This window comes from Orcinus orca, chromosome 4, assembly GCF_937001465.1.
Source record: "Orcinus orca chromosome 4, mOrcOrc1.1, whole genome shotgun sequence".
Taxonomy (NCBI): domain Eukaryota; kingdom Metazoa; phylum Chordata; class Mammalia; order Artiodactyla; family Delphinidae; genus Orcinus; species Orcinus orca.
The window spans coordinates 141,626,281-141,641,487 of NC_064562.1; the positions used below are offsets into that span (position 1 = coordinate 141,626,281).

At 36.2% G+C, this 15,207-nt stretch overlaps 1 protein-coding gene across 4 annotated transcripts in view; it reads right to left on the bottom strand.

Annotated features, from left to right (window-relative positions):
• The window catches only part of SCLT1 (sodium channel and clathrin linker 1), a 258,454-nt gene that overhangs the window by 33,658 nt on the left and 209,589 nt on the right, over nucleotides 1-15,207 (bottom strand). The gene's annotated exons all lie outside the window — the stretch shown is intronic.

Genomic DNA, 15,207 nt, shown 5'->3' on the forward strand with positions numbered 1-15,207 from the left:
GAAGAAAGCTTTGATGCTTAATATGGTGTAATAATAATACATTGGGAAGCAGGATACTGGGACCTACCATGAAAAAGCTCATTTTTGATAGCTATTAAACACTTTTTACATGAATGGTAGAATGCATAAATTCATGGTACATACAGAGAAATCCTTACTGGGAGAGTCAAATGCATAAAATTAGCCATTTGCATGTTTAATGTATTGCTCTGTGTTTATTTTGCAATTTATTATTAATAAAAGACCTAATTGGGTTGAAGACTTGGGATTGCATCATTGAATCATTCTAAAAACAAAACCATTTCTATGGAGAGCAAATGACTCCTTCCCTAGAGACAGAGAAGTACCATCTAGCAGTTAGCTGGTGCACTATTGGTACAACACAGCATACATCAAACTGCAAATGCCCAATAAGGATGCTGTCGTAAATATGTCTAGCGTAGATCATCATATTCATATTTTTTTCATTGGAATAAGGATAAATTTTAATTTTCTACTTCAAAAAATATAAATTTATTGTGGCTGCCATGTAATTCTGTATTATGACCAATAGGAGAGATGTGTCAGTGAAAATACTTTAGTAGCTACTTTTTTTATTGCAAAAAGAATTTTGACTTGATTTCATATAGAGTCCTCAGTGTTACTTATGTCTCCAAAAAGGAAGGAGATACAATTCATATACATAAATCCTATATAAAATCTAGTGCTTTCTAGAACTAGTAATGTTTTTGTACAATTAAAAACAAAATAAGCATGTATGCTTCTCATACACAGGTCTCATGCATTATATCATGGTTTACTTGGAATACAACAATCTCTTAGTATATATAAAGGTTTTTCCCCAAGCCCAGTGTTTGCTTCCTAAATATTTTACACGCTGGGCATAAAGTTAAAGTTAATACCTTAAATTTGTTACCATATAAATGAAGTCTGTAGTAACACATGGGGTTTATAGGGCTTTTGGGGGATTCAAATTCAAATTTGACTGACTCCTGAGATAGTGCTCTTTATCTATAATACTGTGCTGCCTCTTTATGTACTAAAAATATTATATTGTTTCTCAACATTATTAAATATATAATCTTTTCATGAAAGGAAATAATCTTAATGCAAAATCTTGTGAAAATATTTTCTACTTTGAAAGACAACATTTTAGTTTTGACATGTCAGAGCATGCTAACACAATTTTAGTGACGTAGTAGAGACATGCCAAAAGTTTTCTTAGTATACTGGAATGTATCTCCATTTTCAATCCCATGGCTTAAACAACCAACATAACACATATTAAGCAAAGGTTAACTATACCCTATGAAAACCGGATTTTTCCCATGCAAAATCCTGAATATATACAATTAAACCTTTTATATATTTTAGAAAATATTTTCTCACATTTTAATAATTTTATAAAAATTATATAACCAAGAATTATTTAACATAATTATTTAAGCATAAATAATTATTTATGCTTATTTATTAATTAAGCAATTACTTAAGCATAATTATTCCTTTTAAAAAGATGTCTAAAGAATATAACTAAATCTAAACATTCAAAGCATGTAATAAATGACCTACTTATTTTGATAACCATTTTAAGTCATCTTCCTCAATCTACCAAAAATGTCACAGGACATGGGCTCTTCTAAATTTAATAAAAACAGTGGAAGAAAGATCATACCACATTGCCACAAAAGGAGAGGTGATAGCTGGAAAAATCTAGTTCTTTTTTCTTGTCTTTAATAAGAGCATTCAACGAAGGATTCTTTCCCTATATAGTTATTGTGAATTTATTAGAAATTGTGCTACACTGAACTAGAACAGCAGAAGGAAAAGCAGTAACAACACTGTTCATTTAAACTTGAAAGGAAAAGATCATGATAAGAATTGAAAAGGATGTCGAAAATATCTCAAGGAGAGTCAAGAACTAGCGATTTGGGGACAGTAGGCAATTAAAAAACAAACCAAAAAAAATCTGAGTATCGAATATGTCTAATTCTAATAATAATATATATATATTTGCATGATGCTTTACAGTTTACCAGATGCTTTGATATTTACACCATTTCATAAATAACCCCAGCAAACTAAGGTAGTTTTTATTCTTATACATGATAAAATTGAGAATTGAGAAAATCGATTTATAGATAATCACACATTTGTGGTGCAGACCTTGGACTTGAACCTATTGTGTTAGCTTTTTATATACCCAACTGACTCCTACACTAAGATCTTAAGTCAGTCACTCATGTTTAGGAGAAAATTTTTAGGTCTTTAAAACTGATACTTCAGTAGTTCCTTGTTTAAGGCCATTGGTAAATACATGATTCTAAGCTTATGTTTTTCAATATTTAAAAGTCAAATTAAGAGTTATGTATAAAAGATGGAGACTATTTTGGGAAGGCATACACAATCCTCTAGGATTCTGTATAAACTGGAAATAAAATGAACATAATGCCTTCAGTTATGTGCTAAAAGGATGATTTCAAAAGTTCATAGTAATTCTGAAACTACTTAATAAGCTTTGATAACAGTGTAAGTCTGTAGTAATGACATACAAATTGAGTTTGGTATAAATTCAAATTCACAGAAGTGGTAAAAAAAAATAATTAGTTCACTAAAAGTAGAGATAAAATTGTTAAAAATGAAGTAGCAGAGTAAACCTCTGTTAGTATACATCTTTACAGTCTGACTCCCCAGCTAGAACATAGTGTCTCTGATGGCATGGTGACGTTTGCTCACTTTCATGCTGATGTTAAATGGCTATTTTTAAGAATACTGCATAATATTAGAAAAACAATATCCTACTGATGTTTGGTATCAAGTAATGGTATTATTCTCTTGATTTTGGAGGAAATATTCTATTTCCATTTTTTCCTTTTATCTAAGAGGTAAAAGAAAATCACGAAATCACTGGAAATTTGGTAGTTTTAACTTGTTTAGGATTTGGAAGGCTGTTTACCAACACTTGGTTTTTAAAGGCTGGACAGAAAAGGGGGTCAGCTTTGCAACTGAAAAAACTAGTTAGATCTACTGGATTCAAGCGTACTCCTTGGAGTTAAGATATAAACTGTGTGGCTAGACCGGGCAAGACCTTGTTACCTAGTGTAATCTGCTGAGCATATCTGACCCGGGGCACCAGCACTGTGGAAAGTCTATATAAATCTACACACCAAGATTTAATTTAAGTAGGAATGTTCCTTAGAAGGTTGGTTGTTTTGTTTTAAGTTGGTTATTCCGTCGATTTTTTCTATTTATTGCTCTCTTAGGGCAGATAACCACTTCATGTCGCTACGTTAGGCGTTCTACTTTTATGGAAAATTGTTTTCAGTTGCGAGTCCGACGAGGAGGTAATATAGCAAAGCGGAGATGGAATCTATGAGATAAATGAAGAGTCTGGCCTCATACTGGAGCAGGGACGGTTTATCTATTGTTACAGTAGGGGATGTGGGGAAAGATGCATACAGGAATACAAGTACAATGATGGGAACTGTGGAAGTTCTCTTCTGATCGCCTCTCTTTTCTCAGTGAAGTAGGAACTGAAGTTATCACATGAAAGTGGCAGTAGGGGAGGAGATGTAAAAGGTTTGAGGAAAGACATGAGGGAATGAAACAGTCACCAAGGAGTATACGGACTGATTGCCTGGCAGGATAAGGGCCCATTTGAAATTATGAATTTAGAGTGACAGCAGCAGCGTGGCTGTGTTTTACTCTGGCCACCTTGAGCTGAATGGGTGAAAGTACAGAGAGGGCAAGGAGTTGGATTTAACCAGGGCTTGTTTGCAAGAAAAGAGGGTCAGGAGAGTTGAGAACGGTTATCCCTGCTGGCCCTTTCTAAAACTGCACTCCCTCTAAAAATATACACACTGCCCATTCTCTTTTCCACTCTATTCTTCTCTTTTGCACTTAATTATATCTATTGCATTATATACTTAATTTCTCCTGTTGACTGTCTGCCTCCCGTATTAGAATAAAAGCTCCATAAGGATGGGGGTTTTTGTGCTGTGCTCACTGCTATTGTCTTTTAAAAGGTACGATTCCTTGCTGGATAACAGCAAAGCAGTTATTACAGCATTTCACTCCCCCACTTCCCACCACTGCCCTGTGGTTTAACAAAGAGAAGTGAGTGGCTCGTTTATCACCTAGCAGCTATTTTTAAAGGACTAGGTGCTTTGGATATAATTTTGATCTCTAAAACTGGTAATATTAATTTCTTATTATAATAAGTGGTCCTTAAGGTGATGCGGACTTCTCTAAAATTTTCTTAAGTAGAAGAGAGTAATAAAAAGTGGAAAGTGATAAGAAATGAGATTAGAACACATGTAAGGGCTAGGTCAGAAAATCCCTGTGGCCAATTTCTTCCTAATTGGGGGTCGGAAGGGTGGGAGAGTGGAATGAATTAACAAGATTTATAATCTAAAAGGTATCTCTGACACAGTATGGAAAATGGATTAGAGGGAAGACAAGCTCGAGGTTCCAGAAACCAATCGGAAAGCTGTTGCGGTAATCCAGGTAGGAGACGAGAATGGCCTGAACTAAGGTAGGGGTAGTGAGTAAAGGCAAACGGATTTGAAAACCATTAAGAAGGCAGATCAGCCTCAAGGACTGACTGGAGGTAAAGGAAAGGAGGTACTGAGAAAGGAGCCAAGGCAGCTGGCTCTTCTAAGTCACTCTGTGGACCGTATCCAAACTGTTTCCTAGATGCCAACTATTGGAACCTATGGGGCTACTTCCATAGTATCTGAATTTTAGCTAAAAACACCACCAAAAACCCCATGAAAGACAAATAACTTCCAATGTTCGAAAGAATTACATTACGATGGCGTGAAGACAGGCAGCAGGACTGATGAGAGTTTGTGGCACAGGACTCATTCTAGCAAACTCCTGTAGACCAGTCATATATAGGGCTACCTACTCTGCTTACTCATAAAGCCGACATTGTATCCCAGAATTCAGGCTGGAGGGATTCTTCTTTGGTCTTGTACTGTTGGCTAGCAAAAACTCTCTTAAAAAATCATATTTCAATAATTCTCAAATGAATCACCTATAAACATTTAGAGAATACTTATCAAATGCCCAACACTATGCTATGGATTTTATGTTTACATAAGTATTTATACTCATATATACATATGCATTCAAAAAAATACTATGTGCCGATAACTGCTGGTGGTGCCTGTGGACATACACAGTTCACAGAGGTCTGTAATATATGACCAACGTGTACTTATTTAGATTTTAGAACAGAAGTTCAAACATGAGTTCAAGCGTGATTGGATAAATAATCCTTGCCACATTGTTTTGTGTAATATTTTCTCCTCTGGAAGTATGATCTTGATTATGAACAGTACTAATTCTTAAAAGTTAGTTCACTCAATCCTAGTGCCTACATCCTGAACTATGTATTCCTTTATCATCTACGTCTTCCCAGTAATTCTTAGAATGAATAACATTTTTAAAAGTTTACAAGATGGGAAAAAAGTTTCACTGTAAGGCAGTGGTATAATTATGGGAATTCAAGCTTCTTGGAGATGCAATCTCTTGAATAGTGGGGGCACATTATACTTCATCGTGTTTCACAAAGTTCAAATGCATTTCAAAAATTAAAATTCTGCAGAAAGGATCAAAATTGGAAGGAGAGTTTGGCCTAGAAAAGAAAATAATTGAAAAAATTCACTAGGTTTCATTCAACAAGTATGTTCTGCAGAAAGGATCAAAATTGGAAGGAGAGTTTGGCCTAGAAAAGAAACAATAATTGAAAAAATTCACTAGGTTTCATTCAACAAGTATGTTCTGCAGAAAGGATCAAAATTGGAAGGAGAGTTTGGCCTAGAAAAGAAACAGTAATTGAAAAAATTCACTAGGTTTCATCCAACAAGTGTGTTCTGAGTACCTATTAAGGTTGGACATTCTCTTAGAGTCTAAGGATACAGTGGAGAGCACAGGAGACAAGTTACTTTATAGAGCTGATATTCTCCTGGAGAAGAAAAAATTTAAAAATGTAAAGAAATATAAAATGTGATTATTGTTAGTGATGAGTGCTATGAAGAGAAACAGAAGTAGGTAATGTGATAGAGTAACTTCTTAAGGGCAGGGTCTTGTCTTATTCATCTTTGTGTTTCTAGCATCTAGCAGAATGCTTAGAAAAGAGTGGTCAGTCACTGAAATGTTTGTTACATAAAAAGGGAGTTTTTTGGTATCTGCTTTGTTTCCAGAAGTACTTGCATAAATCTGCAAACTGAAGTATTAGATGTTTTAAACTGCATGGTGTAATTTTGATCTTAATAACAGAATGAAAGGACAGATAGCTAAGATGCTAGTAATCTTGCTGACACTTTTAAAGGTATACGAAAACCCTGAATCAGAGCCAATTTGGATATTTTCAGATAAGTTTACTAATATAATAAAGTATATAAAATATTAATGTGCTTCTATTCTTGCAGAGTTAACATACATCACTTAAATAATCTACATGTAATTTTTAATACAAAGATAATATTAAACCAAACTGATTTGCTCATTACTTTTTCTTCCTGAGAACCGTGGAAGAATCAAATGTAGTAGGATCCAAAGTGGTAACACTGCCTTCCTCTTAAACCTGATGCAGAGTATCTGCCAAGTGACAGCAACCTTCTCTGAGGAGATTTACAGTCTCTAAACACCAAAGCGTACTGACTGATGAGAAAGCTATTATGCTAGACATCTTTACAGGACATCCTCAGCGTGGGCAGGCCCTCACTAAGCAAGATGCATAGTTACAAGTTATGCTACATTTTTCAAGACTTTTTAAGATTTCAGCCAATAATGACACACACTTTTTCATCTCTCATTTCAACACTGTGATACAAGTAAATCAAATGTAGGCACTTCTGTCCCATTAAAATAACTGTCCTTCACACACTAAGTGAAGTAAGTCAGATAGAGAAAGGCAAATATCATATGATATTGCTTATGTATGGAATCTTTAAAACATGATACAAATGAGCTTATATACAAAACAGAAACAGACTCACAGACTTAGAGAACGAACTTATGGGTATGGGGTGGGGGAAGGTGGGAGGAAGGGATAGATTGGGAGTTTGGGATTGATATGTACACACTGCTATATTTAAAACAGATAATCAACAAGGACGTGCTGTATAGCACAGGGAGTGCTGGTCGATATTCTGTACCTAAATGGGAAAAGAATTTGAAAAAGAATAGATACATGTATATGTATGACTGAGTCACTTTGCTGTACACCTGAAACTAACACAACATTGTAAATCAACTATGCTCCAATATCAAATAAAAACTATAAAAAGAAAACAAACAAAGAATAATTGTCCTTATATCCCAGGCTTAGGACTCTACATTATTAGTTGCTTCGAAACATAAAATAGTTGTTTTTAAATGTTTTCTTGACTTAGTTTTGAGGCCCCAGCTAGAGGCCCATCAGTTTCCCTTCATGAGCAGCCGATTAAATTCACACCACGACCACTTCCCTTATTGGGCTCTCACACTCTGGGCCACTGTACACCTGCCTTAACCACCCCAGGGACAGATATCAGATGACCACGGACAGCCCCTATGCTCCGAGCCCACCACAATCATCAAATTAGCCAGTCCTAAACCTACTTACCTTGCCTCACTCCTAGCAGAAATCACACTAAAGGCTCTTGCCCACTGTTCCCCCCCATCCCTGACTCCTTCTGCCCTGTGACTGACCCTGGTGCTTCCCCCGTGTGGCCCTGTGTGGTGTGCTGTGTTCACCACAGAGAACTGTGAGTATAAGAAGTTGTAAAACTCTTTCCGGTGTCTGTCTCTTGATCTGCGTCTGGCCTCCCTATATATCTCACTCAAGGTAATATGGTTAAAACACAGAGATATACAACATATTTCTTTTAGTTAAGAAATAATAACATCAACTGCTAATGTTTATTAATTACAAGTAATACGCTGTGTAAGTACAACACTGGTTCTAATGATCCTAATATTAATTTCCTGTAAAAGTCCTGATTGATTTATTTTGTCCATTTCAACTTCTAGGATCTGTAACTGACCACAGACACGTGTAAATTCTGTGTAAGACAAAAGTTATCTAAAGCCTAGTTTTCACCAAGATATGTCCATTACTATGCCAAATGAGGTGGGAAATTTTTAAAGAGTGTATGTGTGGATCCAGTAAAGGCACACTAGGTTATTCAGATTAATCAACCCATTAAAAACTCTACAACACTTGAAAAGCATTAACGAGATGAAAATATAGCACAGCAAAAAGTCCCAAGACAATTTTTGAATGAAAGTTTGTAATGAGAAAAATAAGTAGAATATTGGGTCACCAATGCTTCTTATGCCCTGGAAGGCATTTACAATACCCCACATTTAGGATCTGGCTCTATTATCACTCAGAGAAAGGGGTGCTTTACAGAGATTCTCTCCAACATTGATCTGGGACCTGAAGAGGTATCCCCTCGGGATAAAGGTGAACCATATCTGAATCCATGCCCCTCCCCTTAGTCATAGGACTACAAAGAAGCTATTTTGGGCATGAGCAAAGCAGGAAAAGAAAAGGAAAAAGAAACATTCCTGAGAAGTTGTGGCCACAGACTAGCCATCTTACAGATTTCCCTCAAAGAACCAATACCTAGAGCAGGACAGAAATCCTCCCCTTGGTTGAGGTGCTCGGAACTGGTAGAGCTCCCAGGAACCCAGAGGAAGCAAAGGCAAAGCCTCTCTGTGAAAGTCTCATTACAAAAATTTTCCAGGGCAGTTACTAACAAGTAGATAGAGAAACCAGACAACATGCACAGAAACCAGCAGAAACAGGCCTGTCTGATGACAGATGTTGGAATTATCAGATGCAGACTTTCAAATAATGTTTACCACTTTAAAAGAAAAGCATGACAAACTTGAAAGTATCAGCAAAGGACATGAGGCTTTACAAATGCAAAATAGTGGACTTGAAAAAGAGCTCAATAGAATTCCCAGACATAAAAAAAAACCTTAAGATAAAAGCCCAGTGGGCACATACAGCAAGCAGATTGAACATACAAAAAGAGAACTTACTGAATATAAGACAGATTTGAAGAAACTGAATATAGCACAGTGAAAGAAAAAGATGGAGATAAAGAAGGTAAGAATGTAATGTAAAAGTTTAATACACCTTACAACAGGGTCCCTGAAGGATGAGAGAGAGAGAATTGAGCAAAGGCAGTTTTTTGTTTTAAAATCAACCTTATTGAGGTATAATTATGGAAAATAAAATGCAGCCACCATGAGTGTAGAGCTTGGTGAGGTTGGACAAATGCATACACCCACGTAACTACAATCACAGTTAAGATATAGAATACGTCCATCACCCCAACATGATCCCTCATGACCCTTTGTAGTCACTTCCGTCAAGCCCAACCCAAGCCCTAGACAGCCACCAAGCTGTTTTGTAATCACAGATTAGAACCGTCTTTTCTAGAACTTCATATAAATGAGATCATACAGTGTGCACTCTTCTTTGTCTGGCTTTTGTTTCATCTCATTTTTGAGATTCATCCATGTTTTCTGTATGTGTCAGTAGTTTGTTTCTTTTTATTGCTGAGTGTTTATCCATGCACCTGTGGGTGGACATTAGGGTTGTTTCCCATTTTTGGGTATTATAAATAAAGCAACTACAAATATTTGTGCATGAGTTTTGCGTGTGAATATATATTTTCATTTCTCTTGGGTAAACACCTATGAGTAAAATTGCACAGTCATATGGTAAGTGCTCATTTCACTTTGTAGTAAGCTACCAAACTGTTGTTGTTATTGAGTTGTAAGACTTTTTTTAAAAAATAATCTGAATACAAGTTCTTTGTCAGATATACTAATTGCAAATCTTTTTGCATAGTTTTGTTTCCATTTTCTTAATGGTGGCTTTTGAATAGTAGAAGTTTTTAATTTGATGTAGTCCAATTTATCAATTTTTTCTTTTATGATTTGTTCTTGTGTCCTACGTAAGAAATTTTTGCTTACTGTAGATTTTCTTCACATTTTTTCTAGAAGTTTTTGTTTCCCTTTTATGTTTAGACAATGATTCATTTCAAATTATTTTTATGTATGGTGTGATGTAGTGGTGTGATGGCCCATAATTTCCCTACCCCCTGGTATTCAGACCCCTACACTCAAGGGGACTATACCCAACAACTCACTTCTAATTAATGGAAAAAGGTTAGAGTGATGGGCTGTCACTGTTAAGACCAGGTTAAAAAAAAGACCAGGACCTTTGTTTTCCCCCTACCTCCTTCTCTCTGTACACCTCTCTCTCTCTCTCTCTCAGCCCTCACTCTGAGGGAGGTAAGGTGTCATGTTCTGAGTTGATCTATGAAGACACCCACAAGGCAAGGAACTGATGTGTCCTGCCAACAGCAGTGAAGATCTGAGGCTGCCAGCTATAGAGTGAGCTTGGGAGCGAATCCTCTCCTGGTGGAGCCTTAAGATAACTACAGCTTCGGCCAACACCCTGACTGCAGCTCCATGAGAGACCCTGAGCCAGGCATTCCTGACCCACAGAAACTGAGATAATAAATGTCTGTTGCTCTCCACCACTAAGTTTTAGAGTAAGGTGTTAGGCAAGAGTAGATAACTGATATAAAGGGTTTTCATCAAATTTTGGCATTTTTAAAAAAAATTTATTTTTTAAATTTATTTTTTGGCTGCACTGGGTCTTTGTTGCTGCACCTGGGCTTTCTCTAGTTGCAGCAAGCAGGGGCTACTCTTCCTTGTGGTGCGCAGACTTCTTATTGCAGTGGCTTCTCTTATTACGGAGCATGGGCTCTAGGTGCTGGGGCTTCAGTAGTTGTGGCATGCAGGCTCAGTAGTTGTGGCTCGTGGGCTCTAGAGCATAGGCTCAGTAGTTGTGGCGCATGGGCTTTGTTGGTCGGAGGCATGTGGGATCTTCCCCGACCAGGGCTCGAACCCTTGTCCCCTGCAATGGCAGGCGGATTCTTAACACTGCACCATCAGGGAAGCCTTATTTCTTAAAATATCTCTACTCCTACTCCATCCCCACCCATCTTTATACTGCTTGATATTGTCTTTCAAGTCACTGAGGTTCAATGCTCATTATTTTTGTATTTTTTTCTCTCTATGCATCCATTTTTGGATAGTTTTTTTTTTTTCCCTGTCTTTAAGGTCTCTGATCTTTTCTTCTGCAGTGTACAATTTGCTGTTAATCCCATCCAGTAAATTTTAAAATTTCTGATACTATAATTTTCATCCCCAAGTTTCCATTTGGTTCCATTTCTCTCCTTGTCATTTTTATGTGTTACTTTAAATCACTGAACATATTTATAATTGCTGATTTAAATTTCTTGTTTATTGATTGTATCACCTCTGTCACTTCTGGGTGGGTTTCCACGCACTGAGTTTTCTTGGTTATGAAAACTATTTTTTGCTTATCTAGTATTAAAAGTGTTGGACTTGTCTGGCAGGCAGTTAGATTACTTGAGGACAGCTTCATTATTTTGAGGCTTGGTTTTAAGTCTTGCCAAGGTGAATTTAGAATACTTTTAATTCTGGACCGGTTTAGTTCTAAGGTGAAGTGATTCTGGAATCTTTACTGCATGCCCTGTGTATTCAACAAGAATTGTCCACAGTACTTGGGTGTAACTATAATATATTTCCTAGCCCTGTGTGAGCTCTTGACGTTTTCCAGCTTACAGCTCACCACTCATTGTTTGCCTGGCCTCTTGGAGGAATTTCACTCTAAGACATCATGACTTGGATTTTAGAAACACATTCAAGAGGACCACTATGCAGATTTCTAGGTCTCTTTCTCTGTGTAACTCCATCTTTTCTGGTTCTCTGCCCTGCAAATTTCAGTTTCAGGCATCAAACTCTGATCTCTATTCTGCTCAACTGAGAGGGATCACTGGGTAGTGGCTGAAATCTCCCTTCTGTGGACTATGGTCCTTAAAGTGCCTTTAGGCAGAAATCCAAGGTGAGTCTAGATTTCATCTTGTTTTTCTTGTCTCTCATGGATCAGAAAAGCAATTGTTTCAAATATTTTGTCCAGTTTTCTAGTTGTTTCTGGTGGGAAGTTAAGTCTGGCACCAGTTTCTCCATTAGGCAGGAGGTAAAGATCACCACAGGCCATATTTGAAGAGTTGACACCTGGCAATTTTCTAGAACCAAAGCCAAGCCACACTTTCAGAAGGCACAAAATGCAACAAATAAAATGAAACCTATACCTATACGCATCACAATGAAATTATAGAAAAACAAAGAGAACATTTTAATAGCAGCCACAGGAGAAGAGATTACTTTCAAAGGACTGTGGACAGACAACTTCTCAACAGAAGCAATAGAGGCCAGAGGTTAACAGATTGTTGTTTTTAATTTTCTGGAAGAAAACAAGAGTCAACTCAGAATTCTATACCCAGCAAAAATACCATTCAAATGTGTACATAAAATAAATATATTTCACAGATACACAGAAGCTGAGATTTTATCACCAGCATATCTTCACTAAAGGAAATTCCAAAAGATCTAACTTAGATACAAGGAAAGTAGTCCTAGCTGGAATGTTTGAGATAGAAGAAGAAATTCAGAATAAAGAAAGTGGTAAATATATGGGCTAATATAAATGAACTGTAATTACATAAAACAATTAGTAAGGTGAAACCAAAACATTACAAAGCAGACTTTAAAATCTGGCAACAATAATATGTAAGTTGGGCAAGGGAAATAAGTGGTGTTAACATGTTCCAAAATTCTTATATTATCTGGAAGGAGGATAAGGGTTTTGATTAACTTTAGACTTTCCTATAGTAAGTATATATGTTATAATTTCTAGGGTAACTACCAAAAGAGTACATAGTATATAATTTCCAAATCTTAGGGGGAGAAGTGGAATGATGAAAAAAATACTAAGTCAATAAAGAAGACAAGATAGGAAAGAGAAAGAAAGCAATGACAGAATACAATGTACTACAATAAAACAATGAAAACAAATCTCAACATACTTTAGATTACACTGGATATAAATGAACAAAATGGTCTAAAACAGAATATATTGTTTCTAAAAGACATATCTGTGGAAAACAGAAGTAATTAACAATAAGATAACTAAAATGTCCCCATATATTTAGGAATTTTAAAATGTACATATAAATAACATATGAATTGAAAGAAGAAAAGATAAAAATTTAAACATATTTTGAATTAAATAATTGTGAAAATACCACACATATCAAAACTATGCTAAAGCTACATCAGTATCTAGTGGACAATTTATAACATTTAAGAATGCAAAAAAAAAAAGAAGAATGCACGCATTGGGAAAATATGAAAACCTGTGAGACATGCTTCTATTTCAAGAAGTTAGAAAAGGAACAGCAACATGAAAGTCTTATTTTGTCTGATATAAGTATAGCTACCCCTGCTCTCTTTCAGTTTCCATTTTGGACCTGTGTCCTTAAAGCTGAACTGAATCTCTTGTAGGCAGTATATAGATGGGTCTTGTTTTTAATTCATCTAGCCACTCTCTATTTTTGAATGAAGAACTCAATCCATTTACATTTAGAGTAATTATTGATATGTAAAGATTTACTGATGCCTTCTTATTAACTATTTCCTGGCTGTTTTACAGTTCCTTTGCTCCTTTTTTCCTCTCTTACTGTCTCCTTTGTGAACTGGTGATTTTCCATGATGATGTGCTCTGATTCCCCTCTTTTTCTTTTGCAAATCTACTATAGGTTTTTGCTTTGTGGTTACCATGAGGCTTACACAAAACATCTTGTGGATAGAACAGTCTGTTTTATGCTGAAAGCAACTTTGCTTGCATACAAAAACTCTACCTTTTTACTCCCCTGCCTTTTAAGTTTTTAATGTCACAATTTACCTCTTTTTATATTGTGTATTCATTAACAAGTTACGGTAGTTACAGTTAGTTTTAATACTCTTGTCCTTAACCTTTATACTACAATTGTTAACACACCATCATATTACAGTATTAGAGTTTTCTGAATTTTATTACTTATCTTGATCAGTGTATTGTATATTTTCATATGTTTTCATGTTACTTATTAATGTTTTTTCATTTCAGCTTGAAGAATTCCTTTCAGCATTTCTTGTAAGGCAGATCTAGTGATCATGAGTTTCCTCAGCTTTTGTTTATCTGGGAAAATCTTTATTTTGTCTTCATTTCTGAAGGATAACTTTGCTAGATAGAGTGCTCCTGGTTGGCAATATTTTTTCTTTCAGCACTTTGAATATACCATCCTACTCTCTCCTGGCCCGTAAAGATCCTGCTGATAGACTAATATGGGTTTCTGTGTAGGTTACAATCTTTTTTTCTCTTGCTGCTTTTAGGATTCTCTCTCTTTGATTTTTTTTTTTTTTTGCAGTACACGGGCCTCTCACTGTCGTGGCCTCTCCCGTTGCGGAGCACAGGCTCCGGACGCGCAGGCTCAGCAGCCGTGGCTCACGGGCCCAGCCGCTCCGCGGCATGTGGGTTCCTCCCGGACCGGGGCACAAACCCATGTCCCCCTGCATCGGCAGGCGGACTCTCAACCACTGTGCCACCAGGGAAGCCCCTCTTTGATTTTTGATAGTTTCATTATAATGTGAAGATCATTTTGGATTGTAATAATGGGGTAATCCATTAGCTTCATGAACCTGAACAGCTAAATCTCTCCCCAGTTTTGGCAAGTTCTCAGCCATTACTTCTTTAAATAAGCTTTCTGGCCCCTTTCCTTTCTTTCCTTCTGAAACTCCAATGATTTGGATATTGTTTCTTTTGAAGGTGTCTGATAAATCATATTGGCTTTCTTTACTCTTTGTCATTCTTTTTCTTTTTTCTCCTCTAACTGGATTATCTGTCTTATACTTGTATATCTCCTCATTGTTCCTATCCTCTAACTAACTGATTCTTTCTTCTGTCTGATCTATTCTGCTGTTAATGATCTCTACTGAATTTTACATTTTATTCATTGAATTCTTTAGCTCCAAAATTTCTGCTTGGTTCTTTTTTATGATTTCTATCTCTTTCTTAAATTTCTCATTCTGTCCCTGAATTGTTTTCCTGATTTCACTGAATTATCTTTCTCTGTTTTCTTGTAGTTCATTGAATCTCCTTAAAACAGCTGTTTTGAATTCTTTATTGGGTAAATTGCAGATCTCCAGGTAGGTCTTTGGGTTTGGTTACTGGAGGACAATTGTGACCTTTTGGTGATGTCACACTTCCTTGATTTTTCA